This window comes from Arachis hypogaea, chromosome 8 (assembly GCF_003086295.3).
Source record: "Arachis hypogaea cultivar Tifrunner chromosome 8, arahy.Tifrunner.gnm2.J5K5, whole genome shotgun sequence".
NCBI lineage: Eukaryota > Viridiplantae > Streptophyta > Magnoliopsida > Fabales > Fabaceae > Arachis > Arachis hypogaea.
The window spans coordinates 30,288,208-30,301,368 of NC_092043.1; positions in this window are offsets into that span (position 1 = coordinate 30,288,208).

Sequence of the window (13,161 nt, forward strand, 5' to 3'; positions counted from 1 at the left end):
TAAGGCTGATTCAAATCTATACGTCGAACAGTTGAATGTTGATTTCAGGGTGTATAGTTTAAAACTAAAACCTTTGAATGTTGACATAGTTTTGAATTCTTTCAATTGTAAAGGCTGTTATCTGACATCAGAAGATTTGAGTGTGAAGCTTTGTTATCCACAACTCAGTATTCCTCCGACTAGGTGGGATTGTTCTACATAAATTCGAGGACGGTCTTCGATGGCAAGTGAACAAGATGTCTTAGATTATATGGTAACTTTAAATAAATATTTAAGTAATTTTCTTCCAGTAGAAAATATAAGTGATTCTTCTGATGAAGTTGAGTCATGTAGGAAAGTAATTTCATCTTCTTCTGATAATGTAGGCTCGACCCCTTCGGTTAAATTTAGTCATGGTTTAAGTTCTTTCTGTTCCTACAATGATAAATATTGTCAATCAAACTGCTGCTGCTATAGCAGAAGTACATTGTATTGAAAATAAAGCTGTTGTTAATTTAGAGAATGATCAAGTTTGTTTCAATCCTAATGAATCCATTGATCTATCTTTTGATTGTATCTATGATTTGGAACCGTTGGGTTTTAAAAAGTATTCGGTACAAGATGGTGAAAATGCGAAAGGTTTTGAGTTTCAAGATCCTTTAGAGGAGATTAATTTGGGATCTGTTGATGATGTTCGAATTACATATGAGGATCCTTTTATCATCGAGTTGTGGCTGAGGGTCTTCAATAATCTCATTATTAATCTAGTTGAGTATTTGCAAGGTTGGGGGAGCTTGATCACGAACCATATGACCTTTTTTCTTGTCTTGGACAGCAGAAGCATCACGGTAAAAAATTGGTAGATTGAGAAATTAGTAGTAAGATTGAAGTTGCAGAACAGAAAGTTCAAAGAAGAAGAAGAAATTAAAGTCTTAGAGAGTAAAATTCAAAAAGTGAATCGACGGTAAAAAATTTAATTTTAAAAGCAAGGGTGTTTTGAGCCGTTTCGCAAGACGAAATTCAAAAATTGAGGCAATTTTCTGAAGAAGGTGAAGTAATGAAAAGAAAAATTGAGAGATCATGGAAAATATGTCGAATGGATAAGAGTAAGTGGAGGAAAGTAAATGCTATTTATTATTTAATTAATTGCTTCCCGTTAATAGCATATTTAGGATTAAGTGTTTCTTTTTCAAAATGATTTCGAAAGTAACACATTAATCTTAGGGCGCAATTTGTTAGTCGAAAATAATTATTTTCGATGAAGAAAGTTTATTCGAGGATTAATAAAGAAGCTTTTGAAAGGAAGTTTATATCGAAGAGGTCTTGTGTTTGGGGACATCGAGTAAAAGTCCAATTGGCTGAGCAAGTTAACAAGTTATTTGACAGAGCAGTTTAAAGATCTTGAATTTCAAAGGTTGTCTTCTAGTTGTTACATGATCAAGAGCAAGAAAGCGGAAGCAGTTACCCACATTTTCACACATGTGAAAATCACATTTCAATTCAATCAGTCAGAAGATGGCTATAAATAGAAGAAGGTTCGAAGATACAAAGGTTAGAACTTCATTTCAGAAATTACTCACGCACACTCACATCCTAGCGACTTTCTGAGTTTGTTTTGGGTCAAATTTTTGTAGGGTCCCTTCCACTTGTTTTTATTTTTTATTTACCTTTTCTGCAAACTTTACTTTTCTTACAAATTTAGCTTTCAAGCAACATTTAATTTTCTTGTTCAAATTTACGTTCTCGCATTGTTATTTTCGAATTCAAAGCCCTTTGATCTAATCGAAGGCATTTTACTGTTTTATTTTAAATTCAATGCAAAACATTTTAAATTTAGTCAAGTTTTATTTTCAAAGTCTTTATGTTCTTGGTCTTTTTCTTTAAATATCGTTTAATACGAGGGTCTTTAATGCACTTATAGAAAATTGATACTCACAAAAGAGGAGTAAATTTCGCTCCAAGACCATTAGAATCGAACCACCATCGATTTACTAAAAATTAATAAAACAATATTAAAATTGAAAAATAAAAATTGAAAGACATAAGCGAAGAATATAACAATAAAGGAATATGACACAAGAACAATAAAGATATAGTACGTAATTTTTACCGAAGCTATTTAGACTAGTTTTTAAAATAACATCATAAAACTATTTTTTTAATTTAAATTGATAAAAAAATAATTTTATGACTTAATTTCAAAATTTTTATGATTAAAATATCTAAAATTTGATCTTTGTTGAACTCAAAATAAAAATATAAGTAGAAGACAAATAAAAAAAATATGCAAAAATTTAAATAAATTCAAAGAGTGAAAAATTTCTGTTTGAAAGAATATATTAAAAATATAATCATTTATATGTATCTTCTCTATTAATTTAAACTTCTGATAAAAATAATTTTATAACAAATAATTAAAATTTAATTAAAAAATTTTAAATCGTAAAAAAATACATTTTCATTCGAACAAAAAGCCAAAAATAAGAAAACATATTTACTCTTATTTTTACTCTATATGGTAAGTTTAAATATTAATAATAAGCGCAGCGGTCGTGTAAATACACTTTTTATTTTGAAATGGTAGTAAAAGTAGTCAAATATAGATTTATAGAGGTATAGAGTGATTTATTGTGATATGAGTGCTATTACTTTCATACTCTACAAAAAAAAAAATTATGTTATAAAAATAAATAATGTATTTATGATCTACAAAAAATCTTTAATTCTATCTTCTTAATATAATTCCTGTATGCGACTTATTGCGTGATATTTTACATAATATAATCAAATTTTTTTTATTCGATTATGTATAGTGTATATGTAGTATGAGATCTAAACTAACTATTTTTTATACAATTAAAAAAAAATATTAACAACTTGTGATAATGATTAATGAGTGCACGTTTAAGTAGGATTTCACTTTATTTTTTAAATAAATTATAGAAAAAGATTTAAGAGTAATAAAAATATATTATTTTTTACCATTATTATATTTAGTTATTAATTTAATTTTTTAATTTAGTATTCTAATAATATATATTTAATTTATATTTTTAAATATTAATAATTAACTACTAATTAAAAATAATAAATTCTACTTATTCTCTAATATTTTTTTAAATTATAAATATATATAACAAGTATCATAATTAAAATATTACAAAATGTGAGTTAACAAAATTATACATGCATGTTAGCCACTTTTTTATTTTTAATATTGGGTGAGTGATGGTGTATAACCGTATTATGGGGTACAGGATGCTTAACGGGAGTGTGACGGTTAGGATTAGAAAATCGGACGGTTCGATTACTGGCTGGATAAGTACACAAATCGAATCGTCCGATTTGTACTCTCAAACCACATATCGAACATGCAGAAACCGATAATAAATGTTGTATACATCAAGTGAAGCTGAGCCTCTCATTTTACTTTCGTTTCTCTTCTTCAAATTCTACCTTCACCCTACCATCACTTTCAACTTCCGATTTCTATGCACGCAACTATCCATCACGCACAAATTAAACGATCTTATTTGTGTCTCCTCCTACCTACAAAAAATCGAACCGTCCGATTTTTCTTCATTATTTGACTACTGTCACACTAATATAAAACTCCTATAAACTTCATAACCTGGCGTTACACCAAACCTTACGTCGTATACAAAAAAATTAGTCGCATGCTAGCTAGCTAGCTAGATGGGCAAGTATTTGTATTTTGAACATGGAATCAGCAATTGAAAAGTGTGGTCAAGCTTGTCTAACCCATGCATATATGTCGGCATCCTTTACTCCACTAAGTGTCACTTTTTTGTTTCTTTTTTTCCCGGCCCCCCTTAAATATGGATATACTCATCAAGTGAGCCTAAGTTATGAATAAATATAGTGTCATCTAAGGGAAAAAGTGGATTTCTTATTAGTGTGTAGTACACTATTTTTCAGGTGACGAACCATGCATGTGTTAATAATAATACAAGTAAAACTACATAGATATGGACACCATCTGCTTTGTCTCTGTTATTAGTCTCACATATTTTAAAAATAAAATTTTTGAAAAAAATTTATAAATATAAAATATCTTTTATTATTCTATAAGCTGACTTTAAAATAAAATTAGAAATAGTCCACTCGTTTTTTCAACTTTAGAATAAAATACGTGCATAAACTAAACACATACATACTAATATTACTCGAAAGTCCTAAAATAAAAACGTTATATATATAAATAGTGTGTTTTAAGTTTTTTAGTACTAAATCGAATTAAACAAACTTGAATTAATAATGTATTTTATATATCTACATAAATCAAATTAATTGAATTCGAATTAGTCATTATAGTACTAAATTCGATTTACTATTAGTACATTAAATATATATAAATCGAATCTAGTTGATTCGATTTACTACTGCATAGCACATATATAGTAAATCGAATTAGCTTAACTATTTGTTACATCTGACTTTAAATAAATTCAAGTTTTAATTCCTATGCTATCTTGAAGGGCTATATTTTATATTAACTTTTTCAACATCAAAAAATTCGGTAATGATTCTTTAGATACTAATGAGTCAAAGGATAATTTTTAATAAATTTTTAGAAATCGTTTATTATTCCGTTTTAAATTCATAACTTTATAAAAATGTAAATTTTTTGGAATTGAAACTAAATCACAAAAATTGAATTTCTATTCTTATTTGTTTTGAATTTTTTGATATTTTATTTGAATTTAAATAGAGTATTTTTTTTATTGACAATTCACTTAAAAGTAATAGATGTCAATAATCTGTATAGTAAATCAAATTAATTAAGTTGATTCGATTTACTATATATAGCAACCCGCCTGCATGAAGCCGGAATCGCTAGTAATCGCCGGTCAGCCATACGGCGGTGAATTCGTTCCCGGGCCTTGTACACACCGCCCGTCACACTATGGGAGCTGGCCATGCCCGAAGTCGTTACCTTAACCGTAAGGAGGGGGATGCCGAAGGCAGGGCTAGTGACTGGAGTGAAGTCGTAACAAGGTAGCCGTACTGGAAGGTGCGGCTGGATCACCTCTTTTTCAGGGAGAGCTAATGCTAGATTCGATTTAGTATTATAATATAATGATTAATTCGAATTCAATTAATTCGATTTATATAAATATATGAAACACTACTAATTTAATCAATTTAATTTGATTTAACACTAAAAAAAACTAAATCAAAATCATTAAATTCGATTTATATAAATATATAAACAAATACATATAAGATTTTTTATTTTGGGACTTTCGCTTAATATTGATACGTGTTTGGTTTATGCACATATTTTACCCTTAATTTTAATATCTAATAGTAGTCTAGTTCTTTATTTTCATCATTTTTAATGTTCATAAGGAATAGTATACACTAAATATCAAACCCAAAATAGATAAGATTAGTTCAAATAAATTGCCTCGTTATATTCATCGGTAGAAGGATTATTACTGTATGTGTAAACTCAGTCGTCATAGAAAGTAGACTAGCTATGTTACTTAATGCAGATCAAACATAGATATATTTTCCCATCACACACATTGTTAGTCTATAAAAAATTAAAGCTGAAAAGATATCTAGAAGCCACACCATTAATAACAATATTACGTCATCAATATAATTTATTATTTTTAAATAATAGTTAGCCAAAATTTTAATTATTAAATTTTAAATTTTAATTTTTAAAATTTAAATTTTAATAATATAAAAATAAAATATTAATTCAAAACTTTAACCAATATTAATAAATGACATTTCTCTTTTTCTTTTCTTCTTACCCAAAATCCAATTCGATTGCACTTTCACCGTTTCATGTCTCTATCAATTGGGCATGAGGACTGAGGAGATTGGTGGCTTGGTGCTAACAACCCCTGACTCAGTATATATATGTATATATAAAATATAAGCAAAACGTGTCACGTATATGCCCAAAAAAGTTATGAGACAATTTGGAAAAGCTGATGCAGAGAATGTCTATGGGTTCCTTAATTAAGCTAATACAGAGAACTTATACATATATTGAGGAAAGTCCGTTCAACAAAAAGAAAAGAAAGAAGTAGCATGTAGAAAACATCATTTTCTTTTTCTTTTTTTTTTCTTTTCAATTCTGTCGCGCAATTATAACGTGTGCTATATCTTATTGATCAAGTACCTTAATTCTTTTTCTTTTTTTTTCCCTATATGTATTAGTGAGTTGTATTTGATGACACTACTAGTTTAGAAATGTTTTATATTTATAAATTTTTTTATAAAATTATTTTTGAAAAATATAAAATTTATAATATATTTTTTTCCGTCTAAAAAAAGTTATTTGGAGAAGTGGTATATGATAACATCCTATCAAAATTTTTATAATCTAAAAATTTAAAATTCGATATTTGTTGATTCAAAAAAAATAATTGTGACTAGTAAAATTTTTTTTGTATGAAAGACATATTAGAGATATGATTATTTTTGTATTTTTATTTATTTATTTAAATTTTTAAAAAATATGATATTGTGATATAATATTAAAATTTCTATAATTTAAAAATTTAGAGTTCATCAATTATTGGTCATTCTAAAATAAAGAATTATAGCGTAAGTTTAACAAAAAAAAAGAAAGTTTATGGTAAAAATCACAAAATTAAAAAAAAAATCTTAGTAAAAATACGTGTTAGAAATTTAACTACTATGTGCTTTCTCTTATTAAAATATTTTTTTTGAAAAAGTGGTTTTTTAGTAATGTATTACGTATGTGTAATCATTAATAATTACTTAATTAGCATATAGATGTGATGTAATTAAGGATTCTGATATATATTATTAGAAACCCTTTTTAGATGAAGTAGCGTTTCAATGCAAGTTTTAACAATTTCGGTATGGGAGAACCCCTTTTAGACGAAGTAATGTTTCAAGTTTCAACATCGTAATAATTAAAATTATTGAACAATTTGGGTTGTTCAACCCTCCGATTCTGACATTCACGTTAAACCAAAATTTGATGGATAAGAAAATGGCGACTACTTTAATTTTGTAAAGATATCTTAATGTAAAATTTATATTATTCTGGACTATTAAATAGTTTAACATATTCATATAGATTTTGTCTTTTATAAAATGAATTAGATATTTATGACTAATGTTTTTTTATAAACTCACGAATTAATTAAGTGATTATTTGAATTTTGAATAGTGAACTTGTTTTCAACAATAAGTGCGTCCCTGAAATAGAGTATAAGCAACTAATAATAAATAAAAATTACATTAATATATATCAAAATGAGTTATTAATAATATAGAATATATATTAAAAATAAATTAAATTATATATATTTATATACAAATATATAGTGACTGATTTTTAATATATACTGTTACGGCCTGGCCTAAAAGAATTTTGGGCCGACCCGACCCACAAACCACCCGACCTGAACGGTCGGATGACGCACTCGTAACCGGCCCGAACACGCATCCGGGACAGCTGGCCGCTACAGCTGTACAGGGAAACTTCGAGGAAGGTGGGTTCTGCCCTCGTGGGACCCACATCTGACATAGTATATAAGGGGAGGGTTCTACCCCTCCCCCAAGGTACGTCACACATTTCACCTAACCTATTTCTCGCCTGCACACTAACTGACTAGAGCATCAGAGTGTCTTTGTAGGTGACACCCCCACCATCCACAACGAGAGTTCGGCTACTCAGTAGATCCGATCTCAGCACAATTACGAGCGAAGCGTTCCCGCCTCCTCAAATCTCCACTCGAACCGTCTGATAACCGCCCAACCGAATATATACTTAGTATTTTTTAAATCAAATTAGGTGACTATAAATGAAAAATTTGAGGCATGCATATTTCATTCTACTTCCGTGACGACTGAAGGCTACATTTATCACTTGGATCCGAATGAGACGGAGAATGATTGGGCATGTGTATGTTCCTCATACCTGACCCATACACATGTACGTTAAAGAAATCAAATTTTAACCATATACAAATATAATATAAATGAATTTAACCATATGTCCATATCTATATATAGAAATTAAATAGAGATGTATATGTTGAATGTGAAGCATGCATGTTGGTTATGTATAGAGGGGGAGACCCTAGAGAGTGTAGAGTGCGACCGTCGTCATCCTCTATAGATGAAAGTGACATAGGCTTATGCATGCTATATGAGTTGGAGTTTCACCTTAACATATTATTTAAGTTAATTAACAAGGTAACCTATCAATTATTGTAACTAAACAATATTATATGTCTTTAAATTATTATTGACACTCGCTCCTACACAAGGACTACTGAGATAGTGTAAAAACAATTCACATGCATCATTCATCATATACATTGCTGGTGCTATGATACTACGAATCTACAATATTATAAATAAATAATGAAACGAATCATTTTTCAAATGGATGGAACCGACATACAAAATCAACACACGTCTTAAAAGCTGGAGTGGTCAGAGTCCAGTGGAGCAATCTTCTCTATCTATCTGCTACCTATAATCTACCAAGATATATGCTGATCCCTCGTTTTTTTAGTTGAATAAATTATTAAAATAATATTAAAAATTTTTATTTTAAAAGATATTAACAATAAATAAATTTGCGAAAAAAAAACTAAATATTAAAAATATATTTCAAAAAATAACTTTAGAGATTAATAAATTTTGATACATATTTTTACAATTATAATTAAAAAATAAAATCTTTTTATTTTAAAAATTTTGTACTTTTTTGTGAAGTAAATTTTTAAAATTTTTTATTGTAAATAACCATATTTTTTTAAAAGTAAAAATCTAAAGATCAAATTTTATTTTAAATTTTTTTGTGCATTTTCTAAATATTTATTCAAATATTACCACAAAGATTTAGATTTAATAGATAAGTCTTTGCTAAATATATTTTTTTGTTTTTTATAAAAAATATAATATTTGTTAGTTCTTTTTGTCATATTTTCAAATTTTTTAAGAGTTATTTTGTCAATAATATTTTTTAAGACTATTTTATCAGCAGCTGAATCTTTCTATTACTATATTAATAGTTAACCCATTTTTCATTTTGCTAGAATACTAAACCTTATCATTTTTCATTTTGCTAGAATCTAATATATATGTAGAATATTAATTAGATATTTGTTACGATGGGTAATCGGAGATTAATGGACTGGCCTTATAAGACTGGCCCAAACGTTAAGATGAGGTGGTCTCCGATTTGGTTTACGTCTGGGAGTCGCCGTACGACTTGTGTGTATGAAAAAATGGGGGTGGTATCTACAAAGACACTTTGATGCCTAAGTCAGCAAAGGGGTAAGCAGGTTTAGGGAGTATTGGAACTTATAGATACCTGAGGGGTGTTAGTATATTTATAGTGGTGATCCAATAACCACCGTTAGAGTAGTTCCACCATTCATAGTGGATAACCATTCCTTTATCTTAGGATAGATGAGATATGACTCCTGGAAGTGGGTTGAGAGATTTTAGGTGCAGTTACTTATTTGAATAAGTGTTATCTGCCAACTATCCTTCGAGCCCGACTTCTTTGAGGAGGAGTCTGTGTTGAATCCGACCTCTTTCGAGGAGGTCGGTGGGAAGAGAAGGCCAATCTTTGGATTAGCCCTTTAGGTGAGTTTGGGTCTGGGCCATAGTGTTGGGCCATGGTATGAACAGTGCCCCTACTCGAGTCCGATCTCTTTTATTTACGAGTTGGATTCGAGTATTTGAACTCGGGTGTGTAGCCGACGTGATTTAAATTTCTCAACCGTTATGTCTAATCAAATGTCGCATTCGTTGGGGTTTTCGTATTTACACGTGGGAGCAGTTACATTGGTAACGGCGCGTTTCTTTAATGATTGCGTCGATTTACCCTTATGCCCCTAGCGTGTTTATAAATACTTTTCACTCTCTTTTCTCTATTTTCTTTCGTCTTCTAAAGCTTCTTGCCTACAATCCTTATTTTTTTCAAAGAGAAACTCTTTAGCCTTCCTTATTGGAGTGCTTTGTTGCAGCCGTACCTATTCCTCTTTGCTTTTAAGAACAAAGGTTAGTCTTTTCCTTCTCCTCTTCTATCATTTACGTTGGCGCTTTGTTCTGTATATTAGAGGAAGTTTTGCATGCTCTTTGTGATGCTTATTTCCTTAGCGAGTTTGTTCGTTGGTCTGGCATTTCTGTCTTTTGTTTTAGCTTTTGAGAGAGGCAGCTTTGGTATTTTAGAAGCCCTGTTTTTTATCTCTTTCATTTTTTTGTAGGTCTTGTTGCTTTTCACCTACTTCTTTTTACTGGAAAGATGTCTTCTCCTATTCCTGAGTCTTTGTCGAAGTGGGTAGATGATACTGTCCTGGAGAAAAGTCCTTTAGTAGATATTGACTATATCACCGACCTCCGTACCCACCATAGGATTTGCAACGATGAGGTTGATGAGCCCAAATATGAGTTGGTAGCCCCAGATTCTAAATACCGAATTTGTTTCGAGAGGGTTGCTGATTCAGACACTTATTTCTTCTTTTTGTATGACTGTCTTTTTACTCGTCTGGGGTTTTCTTCCCCTTTTTTGATTTCGAGATAGAGGTTTTGAACCATTGTCGAGTTGCTCCTTCTCAGCTCCACCCTAATTCTTGGGGTTTTATGAGAATTTACCAACTTGACAGCCAAGAACTAGACTTCCTGACTTCCACAAAGATCTTTTTCTATCTTTTTCACCTGACCAAGCTTTTTAGTGGGCAAAATAATAAGCGGCAGTGGGTGTCTTTCCAGGTCATTCAAGGTCGAAAAGTTTTTTCTATCTTCGACGATTATTTTCATGATTTTAAGAATTTTTCTTCAAAATCCAAGCTGTAAAGGGTCACCATCCCTTTTTTCTTGATGAAAACTCCAACCCCCGCTTCCCTCTGTATTGGCTAGAGGCTTCTCCTGTAGAGAAATACGGCCTAGATGATTTGGATGAGGTTGAGGAGGTCGTTGTGGGATTCTTTCGAGAAGTTTGGGGAAGAGCCCCTAATCTGGACACGAAAAAGTTTGTTTTAGGTTCTCCGAGCTTTGTGTAGACCCAGCTAGGTAGTTTTTTGTGGTCGTTACTAAATATTCTGACTTGTAATATTTTTCCGAACTGTAGGTTAATTGTTTATTTACTTCTTTTTTAGAAATGGTGAAGAGTGGATCGAGTGCCTCTTATCAGAAAGTCCAAGACGCCAAGAGGAGAGCTCGGGCCTGGGCTGATGCTGCGAGGGTTGTTGACGCTCCTCCTCCTCCTCCTCGTGATCTGGGGACCTGCTCTCGCCTTATTATGGTAACCTCTGCCTCTGCTTTTTCTCTTCCACCTCCTATCCCCCAATCCGACTTTTCTCCGAACCCGAGAAGAAGAAGCGCAAGACCTCAGAGTCTGGCTCTTCTCTTTCTGGGGAAGCTAATTTTGATGGTCCCAAATTTGTTCGGAATCACATCTTTCCCCATACTCAAATTAGTATGGATGATGCTTCCTTTCGAAACCATCTTCAAATTATGGTTCAGGGGAGTGTTCAGGCTGCTGGGGTATGCACAAAACTTCTTGATATCTTGGATAAAACTCCCATTAGCTCTTTGGGCTCTACCCAAAAGGTTGAGGAGTTGGAGGGAAGAATTGTCCTCTATCAAGAGGAAGAGAAGAGGCTTCAAGAGGAGGTTGCCGGGCTGAAGGAGGAGCGGGCCCGACTTCAAGAAAGGGAGAAGAAGTTGATGGCTTATTGTGCTATGGCGGAGCAAAACTGTGTAAAGTTTTTTTCTAAAAATATTGACCTTCAGAAGCAGTTGGAGTTGAACCGGGAGGCCTACCAGGACTTGGAGGATTCTGTGGTAGAGAGCTCGGAGGAGGCGTGGAGAATTTTCAAGGAGTAGGTCGGAGTGATTGCCCCTAGCCTAGACCTTTCTCCCCTCCATCCTGATAAGGTCGTCATTGACGGAGCTATTGTCTCCCCTTCTCGTCCTGAGACGAACTCCGAGCTGAAGACTCGTGGTCAAAGGCTTATTGAGTCTCCTCCTTATGAGGAGCAGTAGGAGGGATTCCTACCGACGTCTTCAGAGGTTCCGACTTCGACTGCTGAAAAGGTTGCTCCGACCCCTCCTGATGCAGATCCGAACTCCCTTCTAGTTGGCGACTCTAATCTTCCTTACCATTAATTGTTTTGAGCTACTTGGGGCCTGGCTTGTGGGCACCTTTTTGAACAATTTTATTTGTTGTTTATGGTTGTTGCTTCTGACTTTCTTGGCCCTTTTATGGCCGTTAACAAAAAATTTGCTTTATTCTGCCATTTTTTGGATAAGGGCTTTTAGTTATTTTCTGTATGTGCATGCTTTTAGTTATTTTCTACTAGGCAGGCTGTTTTTGTCTAAATTACTTACGATTTTTCGAAGACTTTAGGACAACTTTTGCCTTTGTTTTTTGATGGACCTTTCCTTGTCTCTTTTTGTATTCCTTTTGTGTTCAATTTTCATCTATTGAACTATTTCATAACTTAGGTTATTTTTGCGATGTATTTCGCTTTTCTCATGATTTTCGACTAATAGGTCGAGATGTTTCCGAGTTATTATGATCGTTTTTTCGTAACCTGTTTACACTGACTTGTACTTCGTCATTTTATCCTACCGACTATTTAGGTCGGGCATGGGATTTTCACACTTTTTTGAGCTTATGTCGGTGCGTTCGTAGAATAATGATGACAATGCAGGAATTTATAAAGAGATTTAATAAAAATATATTTAATTATTGATGACGACAGCTTTTGCTACTAGGTGAATTTTATGTTCTCTTAGCCTCCACTTTGATGCCTCATTAAAACCCCATTTAGGAAAACCCTTTCTTTTTGGGAAAAAAACCATGAAGTCAGAAAAAAGAGTACACCAGGGAGTGAAGTTCGCTTTTATCTATAGTACATTTTCATATTACAAGCATGCCACGACCTAGGTAGCTCAGTACCGCTCAAGTCGGTTACCTTGTAGTATCCTTTTCCTAAGACTTCGCTTATCTTATATGACCCTTTCCAATTAGCAGCGAGCTTTCCATCCCCTGACTTGTTAATACCGATGTCATTTCTAATCAAAACCAAGTCGTCTGGGGCAAAACTTCTTCGAATGACTTTTTTGTTCTACCTATTTGTCATCCTTTGCTTAAATGATGCTTCCCTTATCTAGGCTTGTTCTCGAATTTCAGGG